Genomic DNA, 18,488 nt, shown 5'->3' with positions numbered 1-18,488 from the left:
CTCACGCTAGCCAGAACGTGCTCGAGTGCTCTGGCAACAACCATGAAGCAAGTCAATTTTTCAGTTCAATTAAATAACTACTTTGTTTTTGGGGGTGTTTCTTGAAAAGATCAGTTAAATAGCTACGTATTTTGAAATAAAGATGTATTCATTATTATGAACGTTAACAAAAATTATATTTTATTTACATTTCCCACGTGTGCTTGCATTGTACAAATCTGACAGTTTCAACAAAGACATTTGACTTCGGTTCATTAGTTAGCCTATACTGCCATCTACAGCATTACTACGGGTTTCGTTTACTTCTTTTGGATATTTCACAAATAATTGTGCGAGCATGTAGTCGTGGCCGAGTGGTTAAGGCGATGGACTAGAAATCCATTGGGGTTTCCCCGCGCAGGTTCGAATCCTGCCGACTACGTAAGCTTTGTTTTTAATTGATTGTATGTGCTCATTGTTAATACATGTTTAAAGCTCAGGAAGTCTGAAATATTACTGGTTGTACTTCATATGGCTTCGGTTCATTTTGTTAAAGAATGTTCATTTTGGCACCATTAGAAATGCTGTGGTTTCTTTAAAGAAGAAAAGCCGTGGCCCGTACGGGGATCGAACCCGCGACCTTGGCGTTATTAGCACCACGCTCTAACCAACTGAGCTAACCGGCCACACACTCAAAACTTGATACTAGAACCCGAGGAAAATAAGTCCTGCGGACATTATGATTGTTCTACCAAGATGTTCTCATGTTAAACTGAACAATAACACATTCAAAGTATTGGAAAGGCATAATTAGAGGCCTCGTCATAATGAGGCAGTTTAACAGTGTGAAGGATGTGGTGAGGTGCAGGCTTGCGGTGACTTTCTCTCATTTAACGACCTTGTGATTTGAATACTAACAAGAAAAACAAATCAAATTACCAAGCATTCGGTGGACGTTTTAAGAAATAAATAAACAAACAGATTTGTCAGAAGTGGGATTCGAACCCACGCCTCCAGAGAGACTGCGACCTGAACGCAGCGCCTTAGACCGCTCGGCCATCCTGACTTACACTGACGACTTTGCACAACACTGCAGTACACTGCTGAACCTCCAATGTCTGACGCTACAGTAAATCACCTGGGGTGTGTGTGAACTTATTCTTTATCTGTTTATATTAAGGAGGGCGACCTGTTTCGTCGCATTCTATATGGGATCACAAGGACACTCCTCTTACAGACAGAAAATATACGGCAAACAGAGCGATCGCTTCACGGTTAGAAACAAATCAGAACAGTCTGTTAGCAAATTAACTTCATGAAAAAAAAAACACACAGGCATTACATAAATGTTACAGATATGTTTCGTAGACACAAAAGTTGTAACATAATTGAGTACATTTGTAAACTATCCGCCAGTAACAGACATTATCTCACATTATCTCTAGTTTCAAACGCATTATCACAGGCGGCACAATTACGACATGGAAAAAATCCAGTATATTTGTCCAGTACACCTAGATCTCTCGAACATTAAAATGAGTCAGCCCTTAAAAAAACACTGTCCGTGTTCATTTCTATGTATATGACATTGTCTATACACAATACCTGTCATGTAAGCCTATTGGTATCAAACCGATCACAATTAATGTGATCCGTGTTTTCAGTCAGATTGATAGTTTTAATCAATCATCTAAAAAGCAGCAGTGCTTTGCAACTGTAGTTCGTCTTGTGTACCTTTAGGCAAGATACCCACTCAGAACGTGTCTGCTTCCTCCAGCCCCCTAAGGAACACTGGAGCGGTCATCAACAACAGGGAGCAGTTGGCCAAAAAAAAAAAAAACACTCGCTGTCTCCTTCACGCTCAAAAACGAACACTCTCACTCTTCCTCGTGGATAGCGAGTCCAAACACTTTATAAACGCATTTCGCTGGCAAATCACTATAGAAATGATCCCGGAAAGTATTGTTTTATGGGCAAGTGGCCGACCGTCTCCCTCCAACTCTGAGTGGCACCGGTAGCTGTGCCGCTGACAAATAAACAGGAGCTTTCATATAATGCAATTGCTGTTGCCCAGTGAGGTGTTACAACAACATTTCAAACTCATTCCAAACTGCAGGCGGTTAAAAGCTAAATTGGGTTCAAGTTTCTCGTATGATTTAAAAAGTAGGAGCCAGTTGCCTCATTTGCATTGTCTGCCTTCCTCCTTTGCACTGTGAAGTCTATCAAATTTGTGCTTACAATCTGAATACGATTCCCATTTGAATCGTATATATTTGGTTTCCATTTTAGCTCTATGCATACACACTGTTCTGTTGAGACTCCCAAGGTGTTATGTAATAAAACACCATAATCGGTTAGCACGTTGGGCTGTTAATCGAAATTTTGGTGTTTCAAGCCCACGCAGAGATGATGCTTTTTGCATTTCTTTATCGCATTAGAAAATGGCACTATAATACGTTTTTATTTCCTCCAATTACACTGAAGAAAAAAATGTGCTGTTTTTTTAATTCAAAAAATTAATTAAGAAAAAATAGCCCTAGTCGTGCTGTTTGCAAAAACCCGGGATCGAAGCAGGGACCGTTACAGTCTAACGCTCTCCCAACTGAGCTATTTCAGCTTGACGCGATTTTGCTATCCAGGCCGCATTCTTTTCGTCAATCGCCTTTTTGTCAAGCCAGTAAACCTGCATGTAATGAGAAACGTTCAACAGTTCGGAAACACCACAATAGAATCCAATGCCTTTGCAAATGTGTTTCCAAACTGTTAGTTTTTCTCCCAAATGTGGTTTCTCAAAAAATGGTTTTGCCTACTTTTTATTATTATTATTACTTTTTCCAGAGTAGACCAAAAGGCAAACATCCAGGAAATAGTTAAACACTGCTACAGGGCTTGAACTGTCTCAACAAACGTTTAGTGGTTAAAGATAAAGGGCTTTTAACCAGGAGGTCCCCCGGTACAAATCCCACCTCAGCCACTGACTCATTGTGTGACCCTGAGCAAGTCACTTAACCTCCTTGTGCTCCGTTTTTCGGGTGAGATGTAAATGTAAGTGACTCTACAGCTGATGCATAGTTCACACACCCTAGTCTCTGTAAGTTGCCATGTGTATAATAAAAACGAACATAATTATGGTATGTTTTATTAGCATGAAATACTTTGTAGATCTTGTTATCTGCTAAGTCCGCTCACGCTAGCCAGAACGTGCTCGAGTGCTCTGGCAACAGCCATGAAGCAAGTCAATTTTTCAGTTCAATTAAATAACTACTTTGTTTTTGTGGATGGGGGTGTTTCTTGAAAAGATCAGTTAAATAGCTACGTATTTTGAAATAAAGATGTATTCATTATTATGAACGTTAACAAAAATTATATTTTATTTACATTTCCCACGTGTGCTTGCATTGTACAAATCTGACAGTTTCAACAAAGACATTTGACTTGGTTCATTAGTTAGCCTATACTGCCCTCTACAGCATTACTACGGGTTTCGTTTACTTCTTTTGGATATTTCACAAATAATTGTGCGAGCATGTAGTCGTGGCCGAGTGGTTAAGGCGATGGACTAGAAATCCATTGTTGTTTCCCCGCGCAGGTTCGAATCCTGCCGACTACGTAAGCTTTGTTTTTAATTGATTGTATGTGCTCATTGTTAATACATGTTTAAAGCTCAGGAAGTCTGAAATATTACTGGTTGTACTTCATATCGCTTCGGTTCATTTTGTTAAAGAATGTTCATTTTGGCACCATTACAAATGCTGTGGTTTCTTTAAAGAAGAAAAGCCGTGGCCCGTACGGGGATCGAACCCGCGACCTTGGCGTTATTAGCACCACGCTCTAACCAACTGAGCTAACCGGCCACACACTCAAAACTTGATACTAGAACCCGAGGAAAATAAGTCCTGCGGACATTATGATTGTTCTACCAAGATGTTCTCATGTTAAACTGAACAATAACACATTCAAAGTATTGGAAAGGCATAATTAGAGGCCTCGTCATAATGAGGCAGTTTAACAGTGTGAAGGATGTGGTGAGGTGCAGGCTTGCGGTGACTTTCTCTCATTTAACGACCTTGTGATTTGAATACTAACAAGAAAAACAAATCAAATTACCAAGCATTCGGTGGACGTTTTAAGAAATAAATAAACAAACAGATTTGTCAGAAGTGGGATTCGAACCCACGCCTCCAGAGAGACTGCGACCTGAACGCAGCGCCTTAGACCGCTCGGCCATCCTGACTTACACTGACGACTTTGCACAACACTGCAGTACACTGCTGAATCTCCAATGTCTGACGCTACAGTAAATCACCTGGGGTGTGTGTGAACTTATTCTTTATCTGTTTATATTAAGGAGGGCGACCTGTTTCGTCGCATTCTATATGGGATCACAAGGACACTCCTCTTACAGACAGAAAATATACGGCAAACAGAGCGATCGCTTCACGGTTAGAAACAAATCAGAACAGTCTGTTAGCAAATTAACTTCATGAAAAAAAAACACACAGGCATTACATAAATGTTACAGATATGTTTCGTAGACACAAAAGTTGTAACATAATTGAGTACATTTGTAAACTATCCGCCAGTAAAAGACATTATCTCACATTATCTCTAGTTTCAAACGCATTATCACAGGCGGCACAATTACGACATGGAAAAAATCCAGTATATTTGTCCAGTACACCTAGATCTCTCGAACATTAAAATGAGTCAGCCCTTAAAAAAACACTGTTCGTGTTCATTTCTATGTATATGACATTGTCTATACACAATACCTGTCATGTAAGCCTATTGGTATCAAACCGATCACAATTAATGTGATCCGTGTTTTCAGTCAGATTGATAGTTTTAATCAATCATCGAAAAAGCAGCAGTGCTTTGCAACTGTAGTTCGTCTTGCGTACCTTTAGGCAAGATACCCACTCAGAACGTGTCTGCTTCCTCCAGCCCCCTAAGGAACACTGGAGCGGTCATCAATAACAGGGAGCAGTTGGCCAAAAAAAAAAAACAAACACTCGCTGTCTCCTTCACGCTCAAAAACGAACACTCTCACTCTTCCTCGTGGATAGCGAGTCCAAACACTTTATAAACGCATTTCGCTGGCAAATCACTATAGAAATGATCCCGGAAAGTATTGTTTTATGGGCAAGTGGCCGACCGTCTCCCTCCAACTCTGAGTGGCACCGGTAGCTGTGCCGCTGACAAATAGACAGGAGCTTTCATATAATGCAATTGCTGTTGCCCAGTGAGGTGTTACAACAACATTTCAAACTCATTCCAAACTGCAGGCGGTTAAAAGCTAAATTGGGTTCAAGTTTCTCGTATGATTTAAAAAGTAGGAGCCAGTTGCCTCATTTGCATTGTCTGCCTTCCTCCTTTGCACTGTGAAGTCTATCAAATTTGTGCTTAAAATCTGAATACGATTCCCATTTGAATCGTATATATTTGGTTTCCATTTTAGCTCTATGCATACACACTGTTCTGTTGAGACTCCCAAGGTGTTATGTAATAAAACACCATAATCGGTTAGCACGTTGGGCTGTTAATCGAAATTTTGGTGTTTCAAGCCCACGCAGAGATGATGCTTTTTGCATTTCTTTATCGCATTAGAAAATGGCACTATAATACGTTTTTATTTCCTCCAATTACACTGAAGAAAAAAATGTGCTGTTTTTTTAATTCAAAAAATTAATTAAGAAAAAATAGCCCTAGTCGTGCTGTTTGCAAAAACCCGGGATCGAAGCAGGGACCGTTACAGTCTAACGCTCTCCCAACTGAGCTATTTCAGCTTGACGCGATTTTGCTATCCAGGCCGCATTCTTTTCGTCAATCGCCTTTTTGTCAAGCCAGTAAACCTGCATGTAATGAGAAACGTTCAACAGTTCGGAAACACCACAATAGAATCCAATGCCTTTGCAAATGTGTTTCCAAACTGTTAGTTTTTCTCCCAAATGTGGTTTCTCAAAAAATGGTTTTGCCTACTTTTTATTATTATTATTACTTTTTCCAGAGTAGACCAAAAGGCAAACATCCAGGAAACAGTTAAACACTGCTACAGGGCTTGAACTGTCTCAACAAACGTTTAGTGGTTAAAGATAAAGGGCTTTTAACCAGGAGGTCCCCCGGTACAAATCCCACCTCAGCCACTGACTCATTGTGTGACCCTGAGCAAGTCACTTAACCTCCTTGTGCTCCGTTTTTCGGGTGAGATGTAAATGTAAGTGACTCTACAGCTGATGCATAGTTCACACACCCTAGTCTCTGTAAGTTGCCATGTGTATAATAAAAACGAACATAATTATGGTATGTTTTATTAGCATGAAATACTTTGTAGATCTTGTTATCTGCTAAGTCCGCTCACGCTAGCCAGAACGTGCTCGAGTGCTCTGGCAACAGCCATGAAGCAAGTCAATTTTTCAGTTCAATTAAATAACTACTTTGTTTTTGTGGATGGGGGTGTTTGTTGAAAAGATCAGTTAAATAGCTACGTATTTTGAAATAAAGATGTATTCATTATTATGAACGTTAACAAAAATTATATTTTATTTACATTTCCCACGTGTGCTTGCATTGTACAAATCTGACAGTTTCAACAAAGACATTTGACTTGGTTCATTAGTTAGCCTATACTGCCCTCTACAGCATTACTACGGGTTTCGTTTACTTCTTTTGGATATTTCACAAATAATTGTGCGAGCATGTAGTCGTGGCCGAGTGGTTAAGGCGATGGACTAGAAATCCATTGGGGTTTCCCCGCGCAGGTTCGAATCCTGCCGACTACGTAAGCTTTGTTTTTAATTGATTGTATGTGCTCATTGTTAATACATGTTTAAAGCTCAGGAAGTCTGAAATATTACTGGTTGTACTTCATATCGCTTCGGTTCATTTTGTTAAAGAATGTTCATTTTGGCACCATTACAAATGCTGTGGTTTCTTTAAAGAAGAAAAGCCGTGGCCCGTACGGGGATCGAACCCGCGACCTTGGCGTTATTAGCACCACGCTCTAACCAACTGAGCTAACCGGCCACACACTCAAAACTTGATACTAGAACCCGAGGAAAATAAGTCCTGCGGACATTATGATTGTTCTACCAAGATGTTCTCATGTTAAACTGAACAATAACACATTCAAAGTATTGGAAAGGCATAATTAGAGGCCTCGTCATAATGAGGCAGTTTAACAGTGTGAAGGATGTGGTGAGGTGCAGGCTTGCGGTGACTTTCTCTCATTTAACGACCTTGTGATTTGAATACTAACAAGAAAAACAAATCAAATTACCAAGCATTCGGTGGACGTTTTAAGAAATAAATAAACAAACAGATTTGTCAGAAGTGGGATTCGAACCCACGCCTCCAGAGAGACTGCGACCTGAACGCAGCGCCTTAGACCGCTCGGCCATCCTGACTTACACTGACGACTTTGCACAACACTGCAGTACACTGCTGAACCTCCAATGTCTGACGCTACAGTAAATCACCTGGGGTGTGTGTGAACTTATTCTTTATCTGTTTATATTAAGGAGGGCGACCTGTTTCGTCGCATTCTATATGGGATCACAAGGACACTCCTCTTACAGACAGAAAATATACGGCAAACAGAGCGATCGCTTCACGGTTAGAAACAAATCAGAACAGTCTGTTAGCAAATTAACTTCATGAAAAAAAAAACACACAGGCATTACATAAATGTTACAGATATGTTTCGTAGACACAAAAGTTGTAACATAATTGAGTACATTTGTAAACTATCCGCCAGTAACAGACATTATCTCACATTATCTCTAGTTTCAAACGCATTATCACAGGCGGCACAATTACGACATGGAAAAAATCCAGTATATTTGTCCAGTACACCTAGATCTCTCGAACATTAAAATGAGTCAGCCCTTAAAAAAACACTGTCCGTGTTCATTTCTATGTATATGACATTGTCTATACACAATACCTGTCATGTAAGCCTATTGGTATCAAACCGATCACAATTAATGTGATCCGTGTTTTCAGTCAGATTGATAGTTTTAATCAATCATCGAAAAAGCAGCAGTGCTTTGCAACTGTAGTTCGTCTTGCGTACCTTTAGGCAAGATACCCACTCAGAACGTGTCTGCTTCCTCCAGCCCCCTAAGGAACACTGGAGCGGTCATCAATAACAGGGAGCAGTTGGCCAAAAAAAAAAAACAAACACTCGCTGTCTCCTTCACGCTCAAAAACGAACACTCTCACTCTTGCTCGTGGATAGCGAGTCCAAACACTTTATAAACGCATTTCGCTGGCAAATCACTATAGAAATGATCCCGGAAAGTATTGTTTTATGGGCAAGTGGCCGACCGTCTCCCTCCAACTCTGAGTGGCACCGGTAGCTGTGCCGCTGACAAATAGACAGGAGCTTTCATATAATGCAATTGCTGTTGCCCAGTGAGGTGTTACAACAACATTTCAAACTCATTCCAAACTGCAGGCGGTTAAAAGCTAAATTGGGTTCAAGTTTCTCGTATGATTTAAAAAGTAGGAGCCAGTTGCCTCATTTGCATTGTCTGCCTTCCTCCTTTGCACTGTGAAGTCTATCAAATTTGTGCTTAAAATCTGAATACGATTCCCATTTGAATCGTATATATTTGGTTTCCATTTTAGCTCTATGCATACACACTGTTCTGTTGAGACTCCCAAGGTGTTATGTAATAAAACACCATAATCGGTTAGCACGTTGGGCTGTTAATCGAAATTTTGGTGTTTCAAGCCCACGCAGAGATGATGCTTTTTGCATTTCTTTATCGCATTAGAAAATGGCACTATAATACGTTTTTATTTCCTCCAATTACACTGAAGAAAAAAATGTGCTGTTTTTTTAATTCAAAAAATTAATTAAGAAAAAATAGCCCTAGTCGTGCTGTTTGCAAAAACCCGGAATCGAAGCAGGGACCGTTACAGTCTAACGCTCTCCCAACTGAGCTATTTCAGCTTGACGCGATTTTGCTATCCAGGCCGCATTCTTTTCGTCAATCGCCTTTTTGTCAAGCCAGTAAACCTGCATGTAATGAGAAACGTTCAACAGTTCGGAAACACCACAATAGAATCCAATGCCTTTGCAAATGTGTTTCCAAACTGTTAGTTTTTCTCCCAAATGTGGTTTCTCAAAAAATGGTTTTGCCTACTTTTTATTATTATTATTACTTTTTCCAGAGTAGACCAAAAGGCAAACATCCAGGAAATAGTTAAACACTGCTACAGGGCTTGAACTGTCTCAACAAACGTTTAGTGGTTAAAGATAAAGGGCTTTTAACCAGGAGGTCCCCCGGTACAAATCCCACCTCAGCCACTGACTCATTGTGTGACCCTGAGCAAGTCACTTAACCTCCTTGTGCTCCGTTTTTCGGGTGAGATGTAAATGTAAGTGACTCTACAGCTGATGCATAGTTCACACACCCTAGTCTCTGTAAGTTGCCATGTGTATAATAAAAACGAACATAATTATGGTATGTTTTATTAGCATGAAATACTTTGTAGATCTTGTTATCTGCTAAGTCCGCTCACGCTAGCCAGAACGTGCTCGAGTGCTCTGGCAACAGCCATGAAGCAAGTCAATTTTTCAGTTCAATTAAATAACTACTTTGTTTTTGTGGATGGGGGTGTTTCTTGAAAAGATCAGTTAAATAGCTACGTATTTTGAAATAAAGATGTATTCATTATTATGAACGTTAACAAAAATTATATTTTATTTACATTTCCCACGTGTGCTTGCATTGTACAAATCTGACAGTTTCAACAAAGACATTTGACTTGGTTCATTAGTTAGCCTATACTGCCCTCTACAGCATTACTACGGGTTTCGTTTACTTCTTTTGGATATTTCACAAATAATTGTGCGAGCATGTAGTCGTGGCCGAGTGGTTAAGGCGATGGACTAGAAATCAATTGGGGTTTCCCCGCGCAGGTTCGAATCCTGCCGACTACGTAAGCTTTGTTTTTAATTGATTGTATGTGCTCATTGTTAATACATGTTTAAAGCTCAGGAAGTCTGAAATATTACTGGTTGTACTTCATATCGCTTCGGTTCATTTTGTTAAAGAATGTTCATTTTGGCACCATTACAAATGCTGTGGTTTCTTTAAAGAAGAAAAGCCGTGGCCCGTACGGGGATCGAACCCGCGACCTTGGCGTTATTAGCACCACGCTCTAACCAACTGAGCTAACCGGCCACACACTCAAAACTTGATACTAGAACCCGAGGAAAATAAGTCCTGCGGACATTATGATTGTTCTACCAAGATGTTCTCATGTTAAACTGAACAATAACACATTCAAAGTATTGGAAAGGCATAATTAGAGGCCTCGTCATAATGAGGCAGTTTAACAGTGTGAAGGATGTGGTGAGGTGCAGGCTTGCGGTGACTTTCTCTCATTTAACGACCTTGTGATTTGAATACTAACAAGAAAAACAAATCAAATTACCAAGCATTCGGTGGACGTTTTAAGAAATAAATAAACAAACAGATTTGTCAGAAGTGGGATTCGAACCCACGCCTCCAGAGAGACTGCGACCTGAACGCAGCGCCTTAGACCGCTCGGCCATCCTGACTTACACTGACGACTTTGCACAACACTGCAGTACACTGCTGAACCTCCAATGTCTGACGCTACAGTAAATCACCTGGGGTGTGTGTGAACTTATTCTTTATCTGTTTATATTAAGGAGGGCGACCTGTTTCGTCGCATTCTATATGGGATCACAAGGACACTCCTCTTACAGACAGAAAATATACGGCAAACAGAGCGATCGCTTCACGGTTAGAAACAAATCAGAACAGTCTGTTAGCAAATTAACTTCATGAAAAAACCACACAGGACTTACATAAATGTTACAGATATGTTTCGTAGACACAAAAGTTGTAACATAATTGAGTACATTTGTAAACTATCCGCCAGTAAAAGACATTATCTCACATTATCTCTAGTTTCAAACGCATTATCACAGGCGGCACAATTACGACATGGAAAAAATCCAGTATATTTGTCCAGTACACCTAGATCTCTCGAACATTAAAATGAGTCAGCCCTTAAAAAAACACTGTCCGTGTTCATTTCTATGTATATGACATTGTCTATACACAATACCTGTCATGTAAGCCTATTGGTATCAAACCGATCACAATTAATGTGATCCGTGTTTTCAGTCAGATTGATAGTTTTAATCAATCATCGAAAAAGCAGCAGTGCTTTGCAACTGTAGTTCGTCTTGCGTACCTTTAGGCAAGATACCCACTCAGAACGTGTCTGCTTCCTCCAGCCCCCTAAGGAACACTGGAGCGGTCATCAATAACAGGGAGCAGTTGGCCAAAAAAAAAAAACAAACACTCGCTGTCTCCTTCACGCTCAAAAACGAACACTCTCACTCTTGCTCGTGGATAGCGAGTCCAAACACTTTATAAACGCATTTCGCTGGCAAATCACTATAGAAATGATCCCGGAAAGTATTGTTTTATGGGCAAGTGGCCGACCGTCTCCCTCCAACTCTGAGTGGCACCGGTAGCTGTGCCGCTGACAAATAGACAGGAGCTTTCATATAATGCAATTGCTGTTGCCCAGTGAGGTGTTACAACAACATTTCAAACTCATTCCAAACTGCAGGCGGTTAAAAGCTAAATTGGGTTCAAGTTTCTCGTATGATTTAAAAAGTAGGAGCCAGTTGCCTCATTTGCATTGTCTGCCTTCCTCCTTTGCACTGTGAAGTCTATCAAATTTGTGCTTAAAATCTGAATACGATTCCCATTTGAATCGTATATATTTGGTTTCCATTTTAGCTCTATGCATACACACTGTTCTGTTGAGACTCCCAAGGTGTTATGTAATAAAACACCATAATCGGTTAGCACGTTGGGCTGTTAATCGAAATTTTGGTGTTTCAAGCCCACGCAGAGATGATGCTTTTTGCATTTCTTTATCGCATTAGAAAATGGCACTATAATACGTTTTTATTTCCTCCAATTACACTGAAGAAAAAAATGTGCTGTTTTTTTAATTCAAAAAATTAATTAAGAAAAAATAGCCCTAGTCGTGCTGTTTGCAAAAACCCGGAATCGAAGCAGGGACCGTTACAGTCTAACGCTCTCCCAACTGAGCTATTTCAGCTTGACGCGATTTTGCTATCCAGGCCGCATTCTTTTCGTCAATCGCCTTTTTGTCAAGCCAGTAAACCTGCATGTAATGAGAAACGTTCAACAGTTCGGAAACACCACAATAGAATCCAATGCCTTTGCAAATGTGTTTCCAAACTGTTAGTTTTTCTCCCAAATGTGGTTTCTCAAAAAATGGTTTTGCCTACTTTTTATTATTATTATTACTTTTTCCAGAGTAGACCAAAAGGCAAACATCCAGGAAATAGTTAAACACTGCTACAGGGCTTGAACTGTCTCAACAAACGTTTAGTGGTTAAAGATAAAGGGCTTTTAACCAGGAGGTCCCCCGGTACAAATCCCACCTCAGCCACTGACTCATTGTGTGACCCTGAGCAAGTCACTTAACCTCCTTGTGCTCCGTTTTTCGGGTGAGATGTAAATGTAAGTGACTCTACAGCTGATGCATAGTTCACACACCCTAGTCTCTGTAAGTTGCCATGTGTATAATAAAAACGAACATAATTATGGTATGTTTTATTAGCATGAAATACTTTGTAGATCTTGTTATCTGCTAAGTCCGCTCACGCTAGCCAGAACGTGCTCGAGTGCTCTGGCAACAGCCATGAAGCAAGTCAATTTTTCAGTTCAATTAAATAACTACTTTGTTTTTGTGGATGGGGGTGTTTCTTGAAAAGATCAGTTAAATAGCTACGTATTTTGAAATAAAGATGTATTCATTATTATGAACGTTAACAAAAATTATATTTTATTTACATTTCCCACGTGTGCTTGCATTGTACAAATCTGACAGTTTCAACAAAGACATTTGACTTGGTTCATTAGTTAGCCTATACTGCCCTCTACAGCATTACTACGGGTTTCGTTTACTTCTTTTGGATATTTCACAAATAATTGTGCGAGCATGTAGTCGTGGCCGAGTGGTTAAGGCGATGGACTAGAAATCCATTGGGGTTTCCCCGCGCAGGTTCGAATCCTGCCGACTACGTAAGCTTTGTTTTTAATTGATTGTATGTGCTCATTGTTAATACATGTTTAAAGCTCAGGAAGTCTGAAATATTACTGGTTGTACTTCATATCGCTTCGGTTCATTTTGTTAAAGAATGTTCATTTTGGCACCATTACAAATGCTGTGGTTTCTTTAAAGAAGAAAAGCCGTGGCCCGTACGGGGATCGAACCCGCGACCTTGGCGTTATTAGCACCACGCTCTAACCAACTGAGCTAACCGGCCACACACTCAAAACTTGATACTAGAACCCGAGGAAAATAAGTCCTGCGGACATTATGATTGTTCTACCAAGATGTTCTCATGTTAAACTGAACAATAACACATTCAAAGTATTGGAAAGGCATAATTAGAGGCCTCGTCATAATGAGGCAGTTTAACAGTGTGAAGGATGTGGTGAGGTGCAGGCTTGCGGTGACTTTCTCTCATTTAACGACCTTGTGATTTGAATACTAACAAGAAAAACAAATCAAATTACCAAGCATTCGGTGGACGTTTTAAGAAATAAATAAACAAATAGATTTGTCAGAAGTGGGATTCGAACCCACGCCTCCAGAGAGACTGCGACCTGAACGCAGCGCCTTAGACCGCTCGGCCATCCTGACTTACACTGACGACTTTGCACAACACTGCAGTACACTGCTGAACCTCCAATGTCTGACGCTACAGTAAATCACCTGGGGTGTGTGTGAACTTATTCTTTATCTGTTTATATTAAGGAGGGCGACCTGTTTCGTCGCATTCTATATGGGATCACAAGGACACTCCTCTTACAGACAGAAAATATACGGCAAACAGAGCGATCGCTTCACGGTTAGAAACAAATCAGAACAGTCTGTTAGCAAATTAACTTCATGAAAAAAAAACACACAGGCATTACATAAATGTTACAGATATGTTTCGTAGACACAAAAGTTGTAACATAATTGAGTACATTTGTAAACTATCCGCCAGTAAAAGACATTATCTCACATTATCTCTAGTTTCAAACGCATTATCACAGGCGGCACAATTACGACATGGAAAAAATCCAGTATATTTGTCCAGTACACCTAGATCTCTCGAACATTAAAATGAGTCAGCCCTTAAAAAAACACTGTCCGTGTTCATTTCTATGTATATGACATTGTCTATACACAATACCTGTCATGTAAGCCTATTGGTATCAAACCGATCACAATTAATGTGATCCGTGTTTTCAGTCAGATTGATAGTTTTAATCAATCATCGAAAAAGCAGCAGTGCTTTGCAACTGTAGTTCGTCTTGCGTACCTTTAGGCAAGATACCCACTCAGAACGTGTCTGCTTCCTCCAGCCCCCTAAGGAACACTGGAGCGGTCATCAATAACAGGGAGCAGTTGGCCAAAAAAAAAAAACAAACACTCGCTGTCTCCTTCACGCTCAAAAACGAACACTCTCACTCTTGCTCGTGGATAGCGAGTCCAAACACTTTATAAACGCATTTCGCTGGCAAATCACTATAGAAATGATCCCGGAAAGTATTGTTTTATGGGCAAGTGGCCGACCGTCTCCCTCCAACTCTGAGTGGCACCGGTAGCTGTGCCGCTGACAAATAGACAGGAGCTTTCATATAATGCAATTGCTGTTGCCCAGTGAGGTGTTACAACAACATTTCAAACTCATTCCAAACTGCAGGCGGTTAAAAGCTAAATTGGGTTCAAGTTTCTCGTATGATTTAAAAAGTAGGAGCCAGTTGCCTCATTTGCATTGTCTGCCTTCCTCCTTTGCACTGTGAAGTCTATCAAATGTGTGCTTAAAATCTGAATACGATTCCCATTTGAATCGTATATATTTGGTTTCCATTTTAGCTCTATGCATACACACTGTTCTGTTGAGACTCCCAAGGTGTTATGTAATAAAACACCATAATCGGTTAGCACGTTGGGCTGTTAATCGAAATTTTGGTGTTTCAAGCCCACGCAGAGATGATGCTTTTTGCATTTCTTTATCGCATTAGAAAATGGCACTATAATACGTTTTTATTTCCTCCAATTACACTGAAGAAAAAAATGTGCTGTTTTTTTAATTCAAAAAATTAATTAAGAAAAAATAGCCCTAGTCGTGCTGTTTGCAAAAACCCGGAATCGAAGCAGGGACCGTTACAGTCTAACGCTCTCCCAACTGAGCTATTTCAGCTTGACGCGATTTTGCTATCCAGGCCGCATTCTTTTCGTCAATCGCCTTTTTGTCAAGCCAGTAAACCTGCATGTAATGAGAAACGTTCAACAGTTCGGAAACACCACAATAGAATCCAATGCCTTTGCAAATGTGTTTCCAAACTGTTAGTTTTTCTCCCAAATGTGGTTTCTCAAAAAATGGTTTTGCCTACTTTTTATTATTATTATTACTTTTTCCAGAGTAGACCAAAAGGCAAACATCCAGGAAATAGTTAAACACTGCTACAGGGCTTGAACTGTCTCAACAAACGTTTAGTGGTTAAAGATAAAGGGCTTTTAACCAGGAGGTCCCCCGGTACAAATCCCACCTCAGCCACTGACTCATTGTGTGACCCTGAGCAAGTCACTTAACCTCCTTGTGCTCCGTTTTTCGGGTGAGATGTAAATGTAAGTGACTCTACAGCTGATGCATAGTTCACACACCCTAGTCTCTGTAAGTTGCCATGTGTATAATAAAAACGAACATAATTATGGTATGTTTTATTAGCATGAGATACTTTGTAGATCTTGTTATCTGCTAAGTCCGCTCACGCTAGCCAGAACGTGCTCGAGTGCTCTGGCAACAGCCATGAAGCAAGTCAATTTTTCAGTTCAATTAAATAACTACTTTGTTTTTGTGGATGGGGGTGTTTCTTGAAAAGATCAGTTAAATAGCTACGTATTTTGAAATAAAGATGTATTCATTATTATGAACGTTAACAAAAATTATATTTTATTTACATTTCCCACGTGTGCTTGCATTGTACAAATCTGACAGTTTCAACAAAGACATTTGACTTGGTTCATTAGTTAGCCTATACTGCCCTCTACAGCATTACTACGGGTTTCGTTTACTTCTTTTGGATATTTCACAAATAATTGTGCGAGCATGTAGTCGTGGCCGAGTGGTTAAGGCGATGGACTAGAAATCCATTGGGGTTTCCCCGCGCAGGTTCGAATCCTGCCGACTACGTAAGCTTTGTTTTTAATTGATTGTATGTGCTCATTGTTAATACATGTTTAAAGCTCAGGAAGTCTGAAATATTACTGGTTGTACTTCATATCGCTTCGGTTCATTTTGTTAAAGAATGTTCATTTTGGCACCATTACAAATGCTGTGGTTTCTTTAAAGAAGAAAAGCCGTGGCCCGTACGGGGATCGAACCCGCGACCTTGGCGTTATTAGCACCACGCTCTAACCAACTGAGCTAACCGGCCACACACTCAAAACTTGATACTAGAACCCGAGGAAAATAAGTCCTGCGGACATTATGATTGTTCTACCAAGATGTTCTCATGTTAAACTGAACAATAACACATTCAAAGTATTGGAAAGGCATAATTAGAGGCCTCGTCATAATGAGGCAGTTTAACAGTGTGAAGGATGTGGTGAGGTGCAGGCTTGCGGTGACTTTCTCTCATTTAACGACCTTGTGATTTGAATACTAACAAGAAAAACAAATCAAATTACCAAGCATTCGGTGGACGTTTTAAGAAATAAATAAACAAACAGATTTGTCAGAAGTGGGATTCGAACCCACGCCTCCAGAGAGACTACGACCTGAACGCAGCGCCTTAGACCGCTCGGCCATCCTGACTTACACTGACGACTTTGCACAACACTGCAGTACACTGCTGAACCTCCAATGTCTGACGCTACAGTAAATCACCTGGGGTGTGTGTGAACTTATTCTTTATCTGTTTATATTAAGGAGGGCGACCTGTTTCGTCGCATTCTATATGGGATCACAAGGACACTCCTCTTACAGACAGAAAATATACGGCAAACAGAGCGATCGCTTCACGGTTAGAAACAAATCAGAACAGTCTGTTAGCAAATTAACTTCATGAAAAAAAAACACACAGGCATTACATAAATGTTACAGATATGTTTCGTAGACACAAAAGTTGTAACATAATTGAGTACATTTGTAAACTATCCGCCAGTAAAAGACATTATCTCACATTATCTCTAGTTTCAAACGCATTATCACAGGCGGCACAATTACGACATGGAAAAAATCCAGTATATTTGTCCAGTACACCTAGATCTCTCGAACATTAAAATGAGTCAGCCCTTAAAAAAACACTGTCCGTGTTCATTTCTATGTATATGACATTGTCTATACACAATACCTGTCATGTAAGCCTATTGGTATCAAACCGATCACAATTAATGTGATCCGTGTTTTCAGTCAGATTGATAGTTTTAATCAATCATCGAAAAAGCAGCAGTGCTTTGCAACTGTAGTTCGTCTTGCGTACCTTTAGGCAAGATACCCACTCAGAACGTGTCTGCTTCCTCCAGCCCCCTAAGGAACACTGGAGCGGTCATCAATAACAGGGAGCAGTTGGCCAAAAAAAAAAAACAAACACTCGCTGTCTCCTTCACGCTCAAAAACGAACACTCTCACTCTTCCTCGTGGATAGCGAGTCCAAACACTTTATAAACGCATTTCGCTGGCAAATCACTATAGAAATGATCCCGGAAAGTATTGTTTTATGGGCAAGTGGCCGACCGTCTCCCTCCAACTCTGAGTGGCACCGGTAGCTGTGCCGCTGACAAATAGACAGGAGCTTTCATATAATGCAATTGCTGTTGCCCAGTGAGGTGTTACAACAACATTTCAAACTCATTCCAAACTGCAGGCGGTTAAAAGCTAAATTGGGTTCAAGTTTCTCGTATGATTTAAAAAGTAGGAGCCAGTTGCCTCATTTGCATTGTCTGCCTTCCTCCTTTGCACTGTGAAGTCTATCAAATTTGTGCTTAAAATCTGAATACGATTCCCATTTGAATCGTATATATTTGGTTTCCATTTTAGCTCTATGCATACACACTGTTCTGTTGAGACTCCCAAGGTGTTATGTAATAAAACACCATAATCGGTTAGCACGTTGGGCTGTTAATCGAAATTTTGGTGTTTCAAGCCCACGCAGAGATGATGCTTTTTGCATTTCTTTATCGCATTAGAAAATGGCACTATAATACGTTTTTATTTCCTCCAATTACACTGAAGAAAAAAATGTGCTGTTTTTTTAATTCAAAAAATTAATTAAGAAAAAATAGCCCTAGTCGTGCTGTTTGCAAAAACCCGGGATCGAAGCAGGGACCGTTACAGTCTAACGCTCTCCCAACTGAGCTATTTCAGCTTGACGCGATTTTGCTATCCAGGCCGCATTCTTTTCGTCAATCGCCTT

The 18,488-nt window shown here is 40.2% G+C and overlaps 24 non-coding genes across 24 annotated transcripts; 6 read left to right on the top strand and 18 right to left on the bottom strand.

Moving 5' to 3' along the window:
* The first annotated feature begins 339 nt into the window (after positions 1 to 339).
* Positions 340 to 421, top strand: trnas-aga (transfer RNA serine (anticodon AGA)). The gene has a single exon. It is a non-coding gene; the product is annotated as a tRNA-Ser (tRNA).
* A 170-nt stretch (positions 422 to 591) lies between these two features.
* trnai-aau (transfer RNA isoleucine (anticodon AAU)) lies at positions 592 to 665 on the bottom strand. Its single transcript has one exon. It is a non-coding gene; the product is annotated as a tRNA-Ile (tRNA).
* A 298-nt stretch (positions 666 to 963) lies between these two features.
* trnal-cag (transfer RNA leucine (anticodon CAG)) lies at positions 964 to 1,045 on the bottom strand. The gene has a single exon. It is a non-coding gene; the product is annotated as a tRNA-Leu (tRNA).
* Positions 1,046 to 1,727: 682 nt separating this feature from the next.
* On the bottom strand, positions 1,728 to 1,948 carry LOC131703374 (small nucleolar RNA U3). The gene has a single exon (XR_009309837.1). It is a non-coding gene; the product is annotated as a small nucleolar RNA U3 (small nucleolar RNA).
* Positions 1,949 to 3,507: 1,559 nt separating this feature from the next.
* On the top strand, positions 3,508 to 3,589 carry trnas-aga (transfer RNA serine (anticodon AGA)). The gene has a single exon. It is a non-coding gene; the product is annotated as a tRNA-Ser (tRNA).
* A 170-nt stretch (positions 3,590 to 3,759) lies between these two features.
* Positions 3,760 to 3,833, bottom strand: trnai-aau (transfer RNA isoleucine (anticodon AAU)). Its single transcript has one exon. It is a non-coding gene; the product is annotated as a tRNA-Ile (tRNA).
* A 298-nt stretch (positions 3,834 to 4,131) lies between these two features.
* On the bottom strand, positions 4,132 to 4,213 carry trnal-cag (transfer RNA leucine (anticodon CAG)). The gene has a single exon. It is a non-coding gene; the product is annotated as a tRNA-Leu (tRNA).
* Positions 4,214 to 4,894: 681 nt separating this feature from the next.
* On the bottom strand, positions 4,895 to 5,117 carry LOC131703338 (small nucleolar RNA U3). Its single transcript, XR_009309803.1, has one exon. It is a non-coding gene; the product is annotated as a small nucleolar RNA U3 (small nucleolar RNA).
* Positions 5,118 to 6,676: 1,559 nt separating this feature from the next.
* trnas-aga (transfer RNA serine (anticodon AGA)) lies at positions 6,677 to 6,758 on the top strand. Its single transcript has one exon. It is a non-coding gene; the product is annotated as a tRNA-Ser (tRNA).
* Positions 6,759 to 6,928: 170 nt separating this feature from the next.
* trnai-aau (transfer RNA isoleucine (anticodon AAU)) lies at positions 6,929 to 7,002 on the bottom strand. The gene has a single exon. It is a non-coding gene; the product is annotated as a tRNA-Ile (tRNA).
* Positions 7,003 to 7,300: 298 nt separating this feature from the next.
* Positions 7,301 to 7,382, bottom strand: trnal-cag (transfer RNA leucine (anticodon CAG)). The gene has a single exon. It is a non-coding gene; the product is annotated as a tRNA-Leu (tRNA).
* Positions 7,383 to 8,064: 682 nt separating this feature from the next.
* LOC131703408 (small nucleolar RNA U3) lies at positions 8,065 to 8,287 on the bottom strand. Its single transcript, XR_009309866.1, has one exon. It is a non-coding gene; the product is annotated as a small nucleolar RNA U3 (small nucleolar RNA).
* A 1,559-nt stretch (positions 8,288 to 9,846) lies between these two features.
* On the top strand, positions 9,847 to 9,928 carry trnas-aga (transfer RNA serine (anticodon AGA)). The gene has a single exon. It is a non-coding gene; the product is annotated as a tRNA-Ser (tRNA).
* A 170-nt stretch (positions 9,929 to 10,098) lies between these two features.
* On the bottom strand, positions 10,099 to 10,172 carry trnai-aau (transfer RNA isoleucine (anticodon AAU)). Its single transcript has one exon. It is a non-coding gene; the product is annotated as a tRNA-Ile (tRNA).
* A 298-nt stretch (positions 10,173 to 10,470) lies between these two features.
* trnal-cag (transfer RNA leucine (anticodon CAG)) lies at positions 10,471 to 10,552 on the bottom strand. The gene has a single exon. It is a non-coding gene; the product is annotated as a tRNA-Leu (tRNA).
* Positions 10,553 to 11,231: 679 nt separating this feature from the next.
* LOC131703407 (small nucleolar RNA U3) lies at positions 11,232 to 11,454 on the bottom strand. The gene has a single exon (XR_009309865.1). It is a non-coding gene; the product is annotated as a small nucleolar RNA U3 (small nucleolar RNA).
* Positions 11,455 to 13,013: 1,559 nt separating this feature from the next.
* trnas-aga (transfer RNA serine (anticodon AGA)) lies at positions 13,014 to 13,095 on the top strand. The gene has a single exon. It is a non-coding gene; the product is annotated as a tRNA-Ser (tRNA).
* Positions 13,096 to 13,265: 170 nt separating this feature from the next.
* On the bottom strand, positions 13,266 to 13,339 carry trnai-aau (transfer RNA isoleucine (anticodon AAU)). The gene has a single exon. It is a non-coding gene; the product is annotated as a tRNA-Ile (tRNA).
* A 298-nt stretch (positions 13,340 to 13,637) lies between these two features.
* trnal-cag (transfer RNA leucine (anticodon CAG)) lies at positions 13,638 to 13,719 on the bottom strand. Its single transcript has one exon. It is a non-coding gene; the product is annotated as a tRNA-Leu (tRNA).
* A 681-nt stretch (positions 13,720 to 14,400) lies between these two features.
* Positions 14,401 to 14,623, bottom strand: LOC131703406 (small nucleolar RNA U3). The gene has a single exon (XR_009309864.1). It is a non-coding gene; the product is annotated as a small nucleolar RNA U3 (small nucleolar RNA).
* A 1,559-nt stretch (positions 14,624 to 16,182) lies between these two features.
* trnas-aga (transfer RNA serine (anticodon AGA)) lies at positions 16,183 to 16,264 on the top strand. The gene has a single exon. It is a non-coding gene; the product is annotated as a tRNA-Ser (tRNA).
* A 170-nt stretch (positions 16,265 to 16,434) lies between these two features.
* Positions 16,435 to 16,508, bottom strand: trnai-aau (transfer RNA isoleucine (anticodon AAU)). Its single transcript has one exon. It is a non-coding gene; the product is annotated as a tRNA-Ile (tRNA).
* Positions 16,509 to 16,806: 298 nt separating this feature from the next.
* On the bottom strand, positions 16,807 to 16,888 carry trnal-cag (transfer RNA leucine (anticodon CAG)). The gene has a single exon. It is a non-coding gene; the product is annotated as a tRNA-Leu (tRNA).
* A 681-nt stretch (positions 16,889 to 17,569) lies between these two features.
* On the bottom strand, positions 17,570 to 17,792 carry LOC131703337 (small nucleolar RNA U3). Its single transcript, XR_009309802.1, has one exon. It is a non-coding gene; the product is annotated as a small nucleolar RNA U3 (small nucleolar RNA).
* Positions 17,793 to 18,488: the final 696 nt, after the last annotated feature.

The sequence above is a fragment of the Acipenser ruthenus genome, chromosome 32, assembly GCF_902713425.1.
Source record: "Acipenser ruthenus chromosome 32, fAciRut3.2 maternal haplotype, whole genome shotgun sequence".
In the NCBI taxonomy this organism is placed as follows: domain Eukaryota; kingdom Metazoa; phylum Chordata; class Actinopteri; order Acipenseriformes; family Acipenseridae; genus Acipenser; species Acipenser ruthenus.
The sequence above is the reverse complement of the archived record's forward strand: the minus strand, read 5'-3'. Positions and strand labels throughout refer to the sequence as shown.